This window comes from Salvelinus sp. IW2-2015, linkage group LG27 (genome assembly GCF_002910315.2).
Source record: "Salvelinus sp. IW2-2015 linkage group LG27, ASM291031v2, whole genome shotgun sequence".
Taxonomy (NCBI): domain Eukaryota; kingdom Metazoa; phylum Chordata; class Actinopteri; order Salmoniformes; family Salmonidae; genus Salvelinus; species Salvelinus sp. IW2-2015.
Window position 1 is genome coordinate 24,876,513 of NC_036867.1, and position 11,243 is coordinate 24,887,755.

Below are 11,243 nucleotides of genomic sequence, written 5' to 3' on the forward strand. Positions count from 1 at the left end.
TTCTTATCATATTCCCTAGCTAATGTAATGATGTGTGTTGCTGACTCCTCTGCTCCCCTCTACTTCAGGGCCCAGAACATGTTCAGGCAGGCCATGCGTTCTCCTGTCATTCTGTTCCACGTGGTCCCGGCTTCCATGAAGACCCAGTACGAACAGCTCTCCCAGGGGTAACTCAGCCCCTTGTGTCCCAGGGGGGAGAGCGGGAACAGGGGAAACTTTAGTCCTATCCAGGTCTCAGACCCCCATCCAGGTCTCAGACCCCCATCCAGGTCTCAGACCCCCAGGCCCAGCAGCCTAGAGACAGGGGTAGTCTGGTGGTCCAGAGGGGGATGGGGTTGGATCACACCCCACAGAGGATGTCCTCCCGGTCAGAACCGCACCCCATTCCCAACCCCAACCACAATGACCATGCTCCACCACCACAGCTGGTACCAGACCACCGCTACTCCACATCTTTACCCAACAGTAGTGTTCTGACGGTGGGCAACAATGTGTCTTCTGCCCCCTCTCCATCCCTGCAGAAGGGAGTCAGTGCCAACCCCACCGCAGCATTTCAAGAAGACAGGCCAGAGACTAAACATCATGCTGAAGAAATGTAAACACATGCAGGCAAGCACACACACACACACACACTGTTATTGTTAAAACTGAAGGCATGTTTAGATATGTGATTTCAGATATATCGTTTTTTGTGTATCTATCAAGCGTGCCTTTCAAAGTTGAATTTTAATTCCCTTCAATAAGAGATGATATCGCTCAAGTGTCCATTCTTATCATAGCTGCAGTTGAGACTAGGGTTGTGTAACAAATACTGTTGGAAACTTCAAAGAGTTGATATTTAATTGTGAAGGACTGTCTATTCAGCACTCCCCCACTATCTCACGTACAGGCCTAAATCTCATTTGTTCTGCATCACAGCAACATCCTAGCTGCACACAACACACTCCGGATAGGAGAGCACTAGGGATACACACAGACAAAAACACACTTCAAGAACTGTTTCCTCCTTCTCCTTTTAGCCATTGATCCCTGAGTGTGACATACTTCAAAAAGTGGATGTTACAATGAAGTGTGCTGGATGCTGCTTATGGAAAACCTTGAAACTTCACTTCACTTCTGTCTGTCTGTCTGTCTCCCCTAGTACAGTAATCACACTTTTCACACAGAGTGTGGTCAAATAAGCCCTAACCGTCAGTGCTTGCATTCAATTCTAATAGCTTTCACAGTTGGAGACTGTGAAACTCAACAAAAAAACTCAACTACAAATGCCAGGCATGGCTGCGCACACAGCTATGTGATATATTCACAGGCCTCTGCAGAAACAGCAGCAACAGCAGCACACACACACTCTGTCTCGCTCCTCGCCTTGTTTAATTGAAAAGCCTACCTCGGGAATGGCAGAAAGAAGGCCTGTTATCTACAACACCAACTTTACAATGAGTCTAGTTGTCACACATTGTATGTTGTGTCAAAGGTAGAAGAACACCAACTGTTTGTGTGTGTGTGTGTGTGTTTGTTCAACAAAGCATCAAGCAATTCTAGAGATTCCATTGAGGCCACATTCTAGAACTAGGAGCACGTTCAACTGTCAACCACTGTTAACACTGTAAAAGCCAAGCCTCGAGGGATCCCACTTTGAATCAATGACCATTCATTTTGACTGCAACATTTTAACCGTCTAATAAATACATTTCATATATGCTATTGGAAAAATAATAATTTGGTTGTGTTTATGAAGGTCTTGATTAACATTAGAATAGGTTATTCTTGGAAGAAGGGATATGTTGAAATAGAGTTAGGTAAGTGGTAAGTGTTTTCGAAACCTCAAAATCAGCTTTTGCTTATACTATATAGAAATCAATATGTCTTACATGCGTGTGACTCTGTAGGAGGATTTGAAAAAGTCACTTTTTGGCGCTCTGATAAAATGTAAAACTGCTTATAACACAAATTGTGATATCAAAATATTTACTCGTTAAAGAGAATTGCAGAGATATTTTAAATTCGTATGCAGTGAAAATGACTGCCCCAGCACTTCCAGTGTTATGTACAGTAGTAGTAGCATGGCCTGTGTGTGTGCACGCCTGTGTGTGTGTGCGCGCGCCTGGGAGCATTTGTCAACTCTTCTATACCTTTGAGGAGCACTATGTGTATACACACACACGTATACACACAGGCAGTCTGATGAAGCAGATGTTGAGTGCTGAAAGTTGGCACAGAGCATAGAGAAAAAGCTTCAGTGAATTCTAGCGCAAGGCGTGGGCAGTGGGCGGCATAGGGTAAAAGCAACATGCTCTCTGGGAGCTGTCATCTCATATAGCTGCAATATGTTCACAGAAATCCCCAGCGTAAACACCGGATTTGAAGGCTTTTGTATGTGGCAACACTGAAGGTTTAATTCCTTGCTTATTATTGTGATGGTTATATGATGAATTCGACCTGCTGTTGCACCCTCTACACACACAGGGTCTAGCACACGTACGCACACACACACACACTCCCTCTGTACGCACAGACAGGGACTAACTGTATTATAACATTCAGGCCTTGCCAGATTCCTGTTGGGCCAGGTCCAGAGACAGCCCACTGCCAGTAGTTTCGTTTATTTGCGCTAGGCAGACCGGTTTATATTTTAACTCAACACCAAACCCCTAATTCTTAAAGTATGCTGTTATACAAGTGCCAGAATGTATTTCTTAGACTATGTAACTGGATTAAATGCAAGTCATGCCTTTAACCCAGAGACACAGCTAGTCATGTCTTAGCCAGAATGTATTTCTTAGACTATGTAACTGGATTAAATGCAGATTTGAGCTTGTTTCATTTGTAAGTTTACAGGAACTGTTGAGTTCATGAGATTCAAATCAATTTCTGTGTGACCATGTCCAGTTTTTCATTGATTTGTGAGAGAGACTAAGAGAGAGCCACCGAGCAGAGAGACAGATCCGGCAAACGTATGAGCATAGAGTTGAAGTGTGTCCCTGGCTGGGAAATTACAAGAGTGCCTTAATCAAATATTGCAGCCAAAAGGACACAGACAGACAGCCCATTAAGGCTCATTCTAATGTGATGTTGTGCTTCTCTACGTCTCCTCATGTTTTCTACTTAATTGGCTTATTGGATATGGGATTCAGACTTAATCCAAAAAGGGATACAATTGCTTTTAGCCCGTAGCTTATATTACCCAAAATAATGATGTCAGTATGCTAGTTAATTACAGCCAGGGCTATTAGAGAAAGATGCATTCTGCTAATTGCCTGATTGGAGGCCATTAACGATGGGATCTTAGATTGAAGAGGAGTTTGATTTGGCTAATTAGACTGTTTAGAGGAATGGAATAAAATGGAATGGCTAGAGCAGAAGGGTAGTGGATGGTGGTCTTCAAAGACCAGATTGAATCAGACTATGCCCTAAGTTCTATAAAAGGAATAGAGTGTCATTTTGGATGCATCAATCACACTATGTACACACTGAGGAGCACAGACAGCAGCACGGGGTGCGTTGTCAGACACTGACTACTACAGAAATGATCTTAGTCTAACTGGGATGTGCCTATCCATTGCATTTACAGAACTCTATTATAAGTAGAGAGCATTGCAATTTGCCAATACAGTTTTTTTGCCAAATCGTGTTACTCATTGTATATACTCATTGTTACATGATATATTATTTTAGACCAACTCAAAGGTTCACATCATTTTTACTTTGGATTTACGCGATCAGATCACTTTAGAGAAAAGGTATCAGGACATCAGAAATCCTTGAAAACCATTTATTTAAACATCAACGGTTTGCAAAGCAGCTCTTGTTAAACAGTACAAAAGCAGTATAAAAGCAGCAGCAATGATTCTCAAATTATTAGATGACAAATTACAGAATTGCAATCAACATTGCAGGTACGTCCTGATTGCTGCAGATAGGCAAAACCGTAGAATTAGGAACTAAAACATGAACACTAGCTAGTATAGGATCTTTGTGGGCAGAACCTACTTAGAAGAGATAGAATGGAGCTTCAACTTCATAGACTTCCTGAGGACCAAAATATTCTCATAGTAACCATGGATAACTACAAAAATGGAGGCTCATGCAGGCTCAAATAGCTTGTGTTTGCACTATGGGATATTTTTCAAACTAAAATGTTAACTATAAGGCAAAAAAAAGAAAGAGATGACAAGCCCAATAATGATTAATCAAAACACCTTTACTAATTTCTTCCTATAACATTTATCTGTTCAAACTTCCTAGAACATTTCTCTGTTCAAACACTGCCGATGGATGCCACCATTTTTTAAACTATAAATTGTCTAGTTTAGAGGCTTTTTTCAAAAGTTCCCAATATAAATCTATTCAAAATAAACTGCAAGGTTTGAAGAAACTTCGAAATTTAAATGTGATTCAAATGTCAGTATTTCAAACATCATCCTCATTGGAACAAAATTGACATTACATTTTATAATGATATCCTTAATGGGGCGGCAGGTAGCCTAGTGGTTAGAGCATTGGGCCAGTAACCGAAAAGTTGGTGTATCGAATCCCCGAGCCAACAAGGTAAAAATCTGTCATTCTGCCCCTGAAAAAAGCAGTTAACCCACTGTTCCTATGCCGTCATTGTAAATAAGAATTTGTTCTTAACTGACTTGCCTAGTTAAGTAAAGATAAAATGTATACCCTATTTTGTATCTTTGTATATAAAACACAACTTAAAAAACATGGCAGTGAACATTTAAATCACAAGTTGAAGAATAAACGTATCTTCCTTAACCTCTAACTTATTTAGCCTAGATCATTGCAGCAGGCCTATCGGAGACGAGGTCCCAGATCGCAATATGCTCGAGCTCCGCCTCTAGGTGACCATCCATAGGCAGAGGCTGGTCCCAGCACAGATTCTGTCGCCCAGGCGGCTTCAACAACAAATTCTTAACATTGTAGAATAATAATGAAGACATCAAAACTATGAAATAACACATATTGAATCATGTAGAAACCAAAAAAGTGTTAAACAAATCTAAATATATTTTAAATTTGAGATTCTTCAAAGCCACCCTTTGCCTTGATGACAGCTTTGTACACTCTTGGCATTCTATCAACCAGCTTCACCTGGAATGCTTTTTCAACAGTCTTGAAGGAGTTCCCACATTTGCTGAGCACTTGTTGGTTGCTTATTCCTTCACTCTGTGGTTCAACTTATCCCAAACCATCTCACATGGGCTGTGGTCGGGTGATTGTGGTGGCCAGGTCATCTGCTGCAGCACTCCATCACTCTCCTTGGTCAAATAGCCTTTACACAGCCTGGAGGTGTGTTTTGGGTTATTGTCCCACTAAGAGCAAACCAGATGGGATGGCGTATCGCTGTAGAATGCTGTGGTAGCCATACTGTTTAAGTGTGCCTTGAATTCTAAATAAATCACCAATAGTGTCAACAGCAAAGCACCCCACACCATCACATCTCCTCCTCCATGCTTCACGTTGGGAACCACACATGCAGAGATCATCCGCTCACCTACTCTGCGTATCAAAAAGACAGCGGTTGGAACCAAAAATCTCAAATTTGGACTCATCAGACCAAAAGACAGATTTCCACTGGTCTAATGTCCATTGCTCGTGTTTCTTGGCCTAAGCAAGTCTCTTCTTCTAATTGGTGTCCTTCAGTAGTGGTTTCTTTGCAGCAATTCGACCATGAAGGCCTGATTCACTTAGTCTCCTCTGAACAGTTGAGATGTGTCTGTTAGCATTTATTTGGGCTGCAATTTCTGAGGCTGATAACTCTAATGAACTTATCCTCTGCAGCAGAGGTTACTCTGGTTCTTTATAAATATATTTAAATAAATCTATTTTTTAGGGTGTGTATAAGCTTTAATACTGCGGATAGATTGTCGCTTCCATCAATGTAATTGTCTGCATCATTTCCAGTCCCTCATATATATATATACACTGCTCAAAAAAATAAAGGGAACACCTAAACAACACAATGTAACTCCAAGTCAATCACACTTCTGTGAAATCAAACTGTCCACTTAGGAAGCAACACTGATTGACAATAAATTTCACATGCTGTTGTGCAAATGAATAGATCATAAGGTGCGGAATAGTCTCTCACCGAGCAATTTAGCAAAACACCCCAAAAAAGAGTGATTCTGCAGGTAGGGTGACCACAGCCACTTCTCAGTTCTAGCTTCCTGCTGATGTTTTGGTCACTTTGTAACTGGCGCGTTCTCTCACTCTATGGTAAGGATCATTGAGACGATTAACAACACACAAAGTGGCTCAAGTAGTGCAGTTCATCCAGGATGGCACATCAATGCGAGCATGGACTAAAAAGTTTTGCTGTGTCTGTCAGGCGTATTGTCCCATACTCATTAGAGCAGACCTACAAGTCGATAGGACAGATCCAAGTGCCTAAGTACATATCAGCGCCTATCTATGAAGATGCGAGAAACCTGTCCAGGTAGCTTGAGGAGAGGCAAAATGCAACACTGCCCATTGAACGACATAAGACTTGCACAAGGACCTCGCTCCTGTTGCTCGCACCGAAACCTCTGAATTTATGAGCTAAGGCAAACAGGTGGAGAAGTAGTCATACTAGGGCCATAGATAGCCCTAAGGACCAACCACATCGCCAATAACAGAAAGGCCAACATGAATGCAGTGCATTGCAGTTAGGATGACCATCACACCACTCTCAGTTCTATGCGCCTGGACGTGATTTTTTGGTGCTCGTTTTTGCTAGACTCTCAATGCATCGAGGTCCAGAAACGCGAGGCTCGAACCTCACAACCTACTTAAGTGAGTGGGATTGAAAAGCATGAATGTCTCCAGACCGCATCACACACTCATCATGGGGGTCAATGTTTACACCTCACGCACAATCTGTGCCAGAGATCGGTTATTGCCATAGTTGCCAGAGAACAGCCTAGGAATCATGGAGCCATACAAATTTCGCCATTGGCCAGTGCTGGGTCTCAATACACAGGTATTGACATAGCATGTCTGTCCTAGCACACTTCGATGCAAAGTGTCCAGCAGCATAGTGAAGCACATTGTGACAGATTGGAGGCCAGAGTCTGCTAGAGCAGCGTCACCGGTAGCAGGCCAGTTACATCAGAAGAACTTGAGCGTTCACTGCAGACCCGTGAGACATCCATCCAGCCATGACCGGTTGGCAGGCGAACCCAGCATAACAGGACCTGCGGTCAGTTCAGTCTAGCGTCTGCGTCTGGTGTGTGCCAAGGAGTGGCATTGTCTTTACTTGTCCGGAGAGGCCCTACCAAGGATGACCTCCACGCCACTTACAGCCACTAACCATGTCATCTCGCTCTGTCGAGCTTAAGCTGCGTGCTCATACCATCTATAGGGGTGTCTGAACTGACTTTCTCATGCATGGCGATCCTACATCCCCTTGTATGATGAGATCCAATATGCTGACATAAGACATTGTGGGGCTACTGCTGCCTTGAATGGCAGTCAGGTCTACCTTGCGCGCACAGATTGGGGGCATTAGGTGTGCCTGCAGGGGCGCTTCTCAGACCCCACATAGACAAGCAAACGCTCCACCTCCACTACCTGATGAACTGACCACAAAGCCCCACCGCGGAAACAAAGCCCTAGCTTTTTCTGTGAAGCATCTGTGTGCTTTGTGCCCTCCTACCGGCTCCTCCACGTCTCCATGTACTGCCTGTCTCTGGTAGCGCCTCCATGCTCTGGACACTACGCTGACAGACACAGCAAACCTTTTTGCCACAGCTCGCATTTGATGTGCCATCCTGGTGAAACTGCACTACCTGAGCCATTGTGTGGGTTGTAGACTCATGCTACCATTAGAGTGAGAGCACCGCCAGCATTCAAAGTGACCAAAACATCAGCCAGGAAGCATAGGAACTGAGAAGTGGTCTGTGGTCACCACCTGCAGAATCACTCCTTTTTGGGGGTGTCTTGCTAATTGCCTAATATTTCCACCTTTTGTCTATTCCATTTGCACAACAGCATGTGCAATTTATTGTCAATCAGTGTTGCTTCCTAAGTGGACAGTTTGATTTCATAGAAGTGTGATTGACTTGGAGTTACATTGTGTTGTTTAAGTTTCCCTTTATTTTTTTGAGCAGTGTATATACAGTGGGGAGAACAAGTATTTGATACACTGCCGATTTTGCAAGTTTTCCTACTTACAAAGCATGTAGAGGTCTGTAATTTTTCATATGTACACTTCAACTGTGAGAGACGGAATCTAAAACAAAAATCCAGAAATCACATTGTATGATTTAAGTAATTAATTAGCATTTTATTGCCATGACATAAGTATTTGATCACCTACCAACCAGTAAGAATTCCGGCTCTCACAGATCTGTTAGTTTTTCTTTAAGAAGCCCTCCTGTTCTCCACTCTTACCTGTATTAACTGCACCTGTTTGAACTCGTTACCTGTATAAAAGACACCTGTCCACACACTCAATCAAACAGACTCCAACCTCTCCACAATGGCCAAGACCAGAGGGACTGTAAGGACATCAGGGATAAAATTGTAGACCTGCACAAGGCTGGATGGGCTACAGGACAATAGGCAAGCAGCTTGGTGAAAGCAACAACTGTTGGCGCAATTATTAGAAAATAGAAAAATAGAAAGAGTTCAAAATGATGGTCAATCACCCTCGGTCTGGGGCTCCATGCAAGATCTCACCTCGTGGGCATCAATGATCAGGATCAGCCCAGAACTACACCGGACTGTCAATGACCTGAAGAGAGCTGGGACCACAGTCTCAAAGAAAAACCATTAGTAACACACACGCCGTCATGTAAAATCCTGCAGCGCAACCAAGTCCCCTGCTCAAGCAGGCGCATTCCAGGCCCGTCTGAAGTTTGCCAATGACCATCTGGATGATCCAGAGGAGGAATGGGAGAAGGTCATGTGGTCTGATGATTCAAAAAGAGCTTTTTGGTCTAAACTCCACTCGCCGTGTTTGGAGGAAGAAGAAGGATGAGTACAACCCCAAGAACACCATCCCAACCGTAAGCATGGAGGTGAGAACATCATTCTTGGATGCTTTTCTGCAAAGGACAGGATGACTGCACCGTATTAAGGGAGGATGGATGGGCCAAGTAGTGAGATCTTAGCCAACAACACCCTCCCTCATAAGAGCATTGATGATGGTCGTGGCTGGGCTCTCCAGCATGACAACGACCGAAACACCAAGCCGGGCAAATAAGGAGTGGCTCCGTAAGAAGTATCTCAAGTCCTGGAGTGGCCTAGCCGATCTCCAACCGTGAACCCAATAGAAAACTCTTGGAGGGACTGAAATCGTAAGCCACGACAGGCCCCGAAACCTGAAGGATCTGGAGAAGGTCTGTATGGAGGAGTGGGCCAAAATCCCTGCTGCAGTGTGTGCAAACCTGGTCAAGAACTACAGGAAACATATGATCTCTGTAATTGCAAACAAAGGATTCTGTACCAAATATTAAGTTCTGCTTTTCTGATGTATCAAATACTTATGTCATGCAATAAAATGCTAATTAATTACTTAAAAATCATACAATGTGATTTTCGGGATTTTTTTTTAGATTCCGTCTCTCACAGTTGAAGTGTACCTATGATAAAAATTACAGACCTCTACATGCTTTGTAAGTAGGAAAATCGGCAACATCGGCAGTGTATCAAATACTTGTTCTCCCCACTGTATATATATGCATACATATACACATACATACAAATACACATCTTTTTAGAATACATTTTCCTTAATTGTTCCCCGCACACCCTAACACCCCTCCCCAATTGGAGTAAACTAATAAACAATAACACTTAGGCTTCTACTTCCAATTTTATACATACTATATACATTTTACAGACACAATCTATTTTACAATAGTTATATTTTGTTTCTTTTTAGTCCTGGCCTTCCTATATTTCTATTTGCCATATATTCTTCAACTGTGCTGTGACGCTTCACAAAAGTTCTGAACCTTTCTATTCTCAGTTTCAACAGATTGTAATTTAAAGATAAAATCATTATTATATTATTGATCGATTGACTATGACTTTTCAAAACGCCCAGTATTGCTATCTGCAGCGTTAGCTCTAGGTAAATGTTACAATTTTTCAGCCATTCCTGGACCTAAAACGAGTTACATATGGAAAGTATCAAAATAAATGATCTAGTGACTCTGCCTCCTTGTWGCAACAAGAGGCAGGCCTGTGGTAGAGGACACCATTCCTGACTTGCTACCAGAAGAAGTTAAGGGAGAGAAGAGTTCCAGAGGCTCCTCAGTTTAAAACTACGAAGGTGTTAAACATTAACCCTGACATTCAGTCTATGACAATTGTCCTCTGGGCTGTCATTCTACTTAAGACGGTAATTTGTTATTGTGGGCTGTCATCTTGACTGTGAACTTTGAGCAGTCCAGCTCCACAAACAGTTTCTGGAATTCCTCGAACGTGTACTTCATCTTTTTGGGGTAGCTGAGATTCAGAGCATATGTCTTGCCAAAGAAGAATGGCACAAGCCTTTGCGACACTGCCCAGACCGGTGATCACTTAAGACACCCTCTAGGACGATGCTTATCGCCTCTGGACCATCACTGGCCATGGCACCCTCCTTCTTGATCACATAGATTTTCATGACATGTTGTGCAAGGTCCTGCAGGACATCACCCCATTCAGCTTCCTGAAAGAAAAAACCCCACCAAAATACCGACAATCGTTACATGGACATTTTAATCGAGCTAGATTATGAAATACTCGTATTTTTATCAGAATACAGATAACATTCTCTAACTCTCTCTCTCACTCTCTCTCTCACACACAGCACAAGCACACACTCACACACACACACACACACCACAACACACACACACACACACACACACACACACACAATAGAATATTCAGGTCAGAAAATGCTTTATTGCTCCCAAATGGTAGTCTTTAAGGAGGTCAGCTAGGTAGTCAATCAAGCAACATAAAACCACATCTCTTGTCAATTGGTTCTGAAATGAGGTATTCAACACAAACCACATACAATGAATTGCTAAATCACTGTTCTCATTGGATTGAATCTGTGTATGTGATAGGAGGGAAATCTATGCATTCACCGAGGCAAGTATCGGTTATTACTAAAAGGCATACAAGGTTTGGGTAGCAAAGCAGGGCCTGTGGCTTAAATTGCAGCACTAAACATCAGCCAGCTAAATAGAAAACTGTGAATTTTTCCTGAGAATACTTCACCTGGAGTAGGACATCCACCATGACCCGCAATC